At 41.2% G+C, this 6,211-nt stretch overlaps 1 long non-coding RNA gene across 1 annotated transcript; it reads left to right on the forward strand.

The window, feature by feature from the left end:
* Nucleotides 1-1,039: 1,039 nt before the first annotated feature.
* Nucleotides 1,040-2,954, forward strand: LOC311594036. The gene is made up of 3 exons (XR_014777917.1): nt 1,040-1,052; nt 2,310-2,376; nt 2,926-2,954. It is a non-coding gene; the product is annotated as an uncharacterized lncRNA (long non-coding RNA).
* Nucleotides 2,955-6,211: the final 3,257 nt, after the last annotated feature.

Below are 6,211 nucleotides of genomic sequence, written 5' to 3' on the forward strand. Positions count from 1 at the left end.
TGGAGTTATTTATTTCCTGTGTTTTTATGGGTATAGTTAGCCTTCTTGAGTTGAGCCTTCTAGTAACATCTATAGGGCTGGATTTATGGTTAGGTGCTGATTAAACTTGGTTTTGTCATGGAATATCTTGTTTTCTCCATCTATGGTGATTGAAAGTTTTGCTGGGTATAGTAGTCTGGGTTCGCGTCTGTGGTCTCTTAATGCTTGCCTGACTTCTGTCCAGGCCCTTCTAGCTTTCCTGGTCCCTGTTGAGAAGTAGGTGTAATTCCGATGGGTTTGTCTTTATATGTGACTTGACCATTTTCTCTTGCAGCTTTTAATACCCTTTCTTTGTTCTGTACATTTAATGTCTTGATTATTACGTGGTAGGAGAATTTTCTTTTCTGGTTGAATCTATTTGGAGTTCTGTAGGCTTCTTGTATGTTTATGAACATTTCTTTCTTTAGGTTGGGGAACTTTTCTTCTATGATTTTGTTGAAAATGTTTTCTGGGCCTTTGGAGCTTGGAGTCTTCTTCTATTCCTATTATTCTTAGATTTGGTCATTTTATAGAGTCCCAGATTTCTTGGGTGTTTTGTGTAAGGAACATTTTAATTTTAACATTTTCTTTGATTGATGCATCAATAACTTCGATCGTATCTTCCACATTTAAGATTATTTCTTCCCTCTGTTGTATTGGGTTGGTGTGGCTTGTGTCCATCATTCCTGTTCTCTTCCTTGTGTTTTCCAACTCTAAGACTGCCTCAGCTTGTGTTTTCTTTGTTGCTTCTAATTCCCACTTTAGGTCTTGAATAGTTTTATTCATTTATTTCTCCTGTTTGAATGAATTTTCCTGCAATTATTTATAGGATTTATTCAATTTCTTCATCTGTTTGGATGTATTTTCCTGTAATCCTTTATTGGATTTATTCAATTACTTTATCTCTTTGGATTTACTTTGCTGTTTTTCTTTGTTCCAGATGGTGTAGGCCAGTAAGGCACTGAGGGGCTGTGAGAGATTCAAGCTTGGAGTTGCTTGGGTGCCCCACAGACCTTTTTGAGATGGCAGCAAATGTAAGCCTTGATCTGTGCCACACTCAGCTCTCTCTATTTGCTCTGTATCCCAGATGGGCCAGGCTGATAAGCAGCAGCAGGGGGCTGAGGGGAACCAGAGTTCAAAATTGCTGGGGTGTTCTACAGGCCTTCTTGAGATGACAGGGCTCTACTTATTTGCTTTGTGCCCCAGTTGGGCTGGGCCTTGGCTGGTAAGCAGCTTGCCAGTGGAGAGAGATTAGAGCCCAAAGCTGCTTACAGAATGGCAGCTAATGTGGAGTATGGCATACGCAGGTCTCTGCTCTGGCTGTCTGTTCTGTGACCTAGATGGATAAGGTCAACAAGTTGCAAGTGGGTGGGGTGAGATCAGAACCAGAACCTGCTAGCAGGATGGCCGATTATGTGGATTGTGGCCCATGCAGGTCTCTGTTTAGCCTGTCTGCTTTGTGTCTTTGCTATGTCAGATCAGTATGGTTCAGGCTGATGGGAAGAGACATACCCAGGCCCAGAGTTGCTCAAAGGATGGCAGCTAATGTGGATTGTGGACAGCTCCTGCATTCAGGTCTGCCTGTATGCTCTGTGTTACAGATTAGCCCAGCTGTTAAGTGGCTGGGGGGCTGAGAGAAATCGGAAGTCAAAGCTGTGCATAATCTCCACAGGCCCTCTTGAGATGCCAAGACTCTCTCTATCTGCTCTGTGACCCAGCTGGGCTAGGTTGGCAAGTAGCTGGTGAGCGGAGAGAGATCAGAGCCCAAAAGTGCTTGGGTACCCCACATTCTTTCCTAGAGGCAACTAATGTGGACTCTGTCCAGTGCCAGGATTCAGCCCTGCCTGTCCACACCCTGTCCCAGATCTGGCAAGCAGTTGATGGGTGGTAAGAGCCCAAAGCTGCGTGGATATTCCACAGTCCTTCTCAAGATGGTGGCTAATGTGGGCTATACCCCAGGATTTTTCTGTGGGTTAGCTGGAGGTCCAGGGGTCAGACCCACTCGTGCTCCACCCAATGTGGATCCCTCTCAAGTGGGAATTAGCAGCACTGGTGTTTTGTAGATCTCAGTTTGGTCTTTAGGTCACTTAGCAGTCCTGATTTTCCTGTTAATCAGAAGCAGTATGCGATCAGCACCGCCATCTTGGGTCTCTTCTGCAGCAAAAATAATTTTATAAAAAGGGATGCAGCATTAGGAATGTTGAGAACCACTCAGTTAGATGGTTTCACTTTAAGCCCCGCCCCCTTTCAATTTTAATCCTTAGTTAGTCTATTGTGTTTCTGCCTTAAAGAATACAGGTCTCCCCAGACATGTTCCATTTTTGTTCTGAAGAAACAGACCTGCAAGCAAGCAGACAGGTGAAAGGATGGTTTGGGAGCCATGGCCAGTATGGGCCTTGCATGCTGGGGTGGAGTAGGTCGGAAAGGGTGGCTTGCTTTGAGAGAATAGTGGCCATTTCTGTATACTGCCAGCTATGCTAGCTATGCCAGCTATTCTGGGCCCAAGTATGATATCCTCATCCATCTAAAATAATCTTATCACAATTTACCACAGAGAATACTGAGTGATCGATCAACAGAGCCTAGTTAAAAAGAAAGAGGTACGCGACCTACAGGAATTTTGTTCGTTATGCTGAAATATTAGGAAAGATTTGAATGGTAGAAGGTTTAAAACTTGAGACCCTGCTCTGTAAAAAAATAATTAATAGCACTAAAAATTCAGAATGAGAAGGACATGCCTTAAATGATATTTTGTTCTTGATATCCAGCTATAATCCCAGTAATGCTGATAGGGAGAGTCTATTCATTTAGCAATTTCCCGTGCTACCATTTAAATAGGATTTAAGGGGAAACTAGGGGCTGGAAGGACGATGGTTCAGTGGTTAAGACAAATTGTTCTTTTTACAGAGGACCCAGGTTCAGTCTCCAGCACCCACACTGTGGCTCACAGCTATCTGTAACTCCAATCCAGGGGATCTGATATGCTCTTCTTACCTCTGGTGGCACCAGGCATGCATGTGGTACACATACAGACATTCAGGGTAAATACTCATCCACATAAAATAAATCCTCAAAATTATAAAAGCTCAAGCTCAAAGTATCTGTAACTTGTGGCAGCATGGTTTGTTATGTACAGCCATTTAAAGGATGCATGTAGCATCTTACATTGGCTCCTTATAATCCGTCATATCACACACTCTTCTTTCCTTGAGTCATGTTTTAAAACTGTTGAGATGATTTTAAAAGATTAGCTGGTCTCCACCTTTCTAAGTTTGCTGTCTTGTCATCAACAAATGTTTTAAGCTTGTGTGTTGGCTCAGTGTAAGATGAAACAAGGCTATGTGTGTGTGTATATATGTGTGTGTGTGTGCACAATCAAATCCTTGCACACCAAATGTAAAATAAAGTAGTCATGTTGAAATGGACACAATATGGAGAGTCACCAATGCTGAAAATAATAGAGGAAGGAACAAAATGCAGTACAGCCATAACAAGTGAGCGTGGCCTTAATCCTGCCAATAGTAAGAATACATGCCATTTCCTGGAGAAATTCCTGTTGCAGATAGAGCTAAGTTTCAAATTCTTAAGAGTGTGGGAACCCAAGATAACTTTACAGCCCTAAAGAGAAAATTCTTCCCTAAACTGAGTAACTTTAAATTTGTGTCAGGTTCCCCAGAAGCAGTGGCACGAGTTAGCCAAACACATGACAACAGCAAGACCTCTGCATGTGTAAATAAATTTGGTGGCTCAGAATTGTGTGAACTATTACCAATCCATCTTTCCTGAGCCTCTTATCACACTCTGTCTGATGTTTAAAGGCTTTATGTTAAACCAGTGGATTCAGGACAACATCAAATGGCTAGACTAATAAAACCCAAGTGCAAGGGCCTAGGTGGTGTGGCTAAGTTGTTAGAATACTCACTTAACATGTGTGATGCTCAGTAGTGAATAAAACTGAACACACACACACACACACACCTCTCCAGCATTCAGAGGATCTGAAGTTCAAGGCTAATCTCATATACATAGTGATTTCTAGGCTAGACTGAGTTATATTGTCTCAAAAGCAAAAGAAAACAAACGAACAAAAATCCCTGAACCAACAAAAAAATTACAAAACAAAATAAAACAAAAAACCCCAAATACCATCTTTATATGTACTTGTGTGTGCATATGCATACGTATGGCCATGATACAGATGTATATATGTGTACATATATAGTACAATAATGAAAATATGAGATATGCATATATGTAAGCATGCTTTAATTGTATCTGTATGTACATATATACATCCCATTCATGTAAATATGACTGAGTCTTAAATATTCTAGGTCACAAGACCTTGAAAATGTTATAAGGTTTTAGTTCACTGAACCTCTGATATAAATCCAAGCTTTATAAATTTCCTCTAAGTAAGATCTCTGAGCTTTAAGATACAAGCTATTTCACTTTGTTTTGAAGTATTTTGTTTTTAATAATTAAGGCTAACAAAACTTACAACCTGGTCCTCCTCACATATATCACTGATACTAGCATATTACAGTCCAGACACAGAAAGCAGACAGGATCTCTTATCCTGCTACTATACTGTCAATCTTGGGTATTATTATCAAAAATGAGATAGACAAAACAAACCAGTTATGTTCTGGTCCTTACAGTCTGTGAGGTTTGATTATCCTCTAGATTAAATCATTATAAATAGTGTTGGCTCTGGAGCCTGCAATGGGCTGGTGGTGTATGGGGAAGTACAAGTCACCAATGTCATCAAAGTGTATAGAACAGATCCACATACAGCGTGAACAGGATTCAGATGTCAACATGAATTTCTTTTTTGTTTTTGTTTTTTGAGACAGGGTTTCTCTGTATAGCCTTGGCTGCCCTGGACTCACTTTGTAGACCAGGCTGGCCTCGAACTCTGGTCGATCCACCTGCCTCTGCCTCCCGAGTGCTGGGATTAAAGACGTGCACCACCACGCCTGGCTACAATCTTTTTTTTCCGTACACATTCCTTACAAGATATGAAATTAAGCACAAGGAGGTTTCCAGAGGCCAAGGAGATGGCTCCAAGGCTAAAGCATTTGCTGTGCAAACATGAGGACCTGCACTTGGACTTCTAGAAGACTCACAAAGCAGGGCATGGCAGCACCCACTCACAGTCCCAGCGCTTTTAAGGTAAGACGGGAAGCAGAGATGCTTAGAAAGCAGAGTGGCAGATGCAGTGGCAACCAACAGGAGACCTTGTCCCAAACAAGGTTGAAGTTGAAGACCCATCAACCAAGGCTGTCCTCTGACTTCTACACACCCGCCTTGGCATCCAATCAACCCGTATTCACAACGTGAAGACGTAGACATATACATACATACACATAAAGGTTCACCAAATAGAACGATCTCAACCTACTATTTTTAGGGAGCAAATAAAAAATGTTTGGTGATCATTCCATTTGCCATCTTGGGATTATTTAATGGCTTCACTCCCAGATGGATTTTAGCATATTGCTAGGGCACAGCCAGCTAAATGGTCAAATTTTTAAAAAGCAGCAGCTATTGAGTTGGCTTCGACTGCTTTCTTAAAATGGCAGATTAGTTTTATGTGTGGTGTTTTTAATACAGCTTCATGGCAAAGCAGATTTGTGTAATTTGGCCACCTGCTATAAACATCAATTTTAATCAATCACATATATCTTTGCCAATATAGTTTATCAGTGGTAAATGTTTGAAGGTTTTTGAAATAAATTTAATGATAAAATTAAGCAGCCATCTGGAATCATAACACAGGGCCCCTCTAAATGGTTTGAGTGCCATAAATCTGAAATGCTTTCTCTAGAGAGAACAGGCACACCAAGCGTACATACATTTCTCCTCTTCCCGATAATGTTTGCAAGGACATTTGATCATGAATAATTCAAAAAATTTACCTACTAAATAAGGGCTGTATGCAGCCAAGGGTGAAACTACGTTTAGGCTCCACTGGTCTAGACCCGTGCTTGGAGAAAATGAATTCAGGCGCTCTATCTAGAGCTCCCAGAGATTAGGATTCTGTCTCTGCAGGTTTCCAGTGAATGTGTAATTATTGCAAAAAGATGGAATTTGCTTTCAGATATTGATGCTGGGAGATACTGCACTAATGATGTGCCCTTAATTCAAAGATAATTTATGGGAAGACACCATATTTATGCTGCATATGTGA

Source organism: Acomys minous (assembly GCF_964271855.1).
Source record: "Acomys minous genome assembly, chromosome: 3".
Taxonomy (NCBI): domain Eukaryota; kingdom Metazoa; phylum Chordata; class Mammalia; order Rodentia; family Muridae; genus Acomys; species Acomys minous.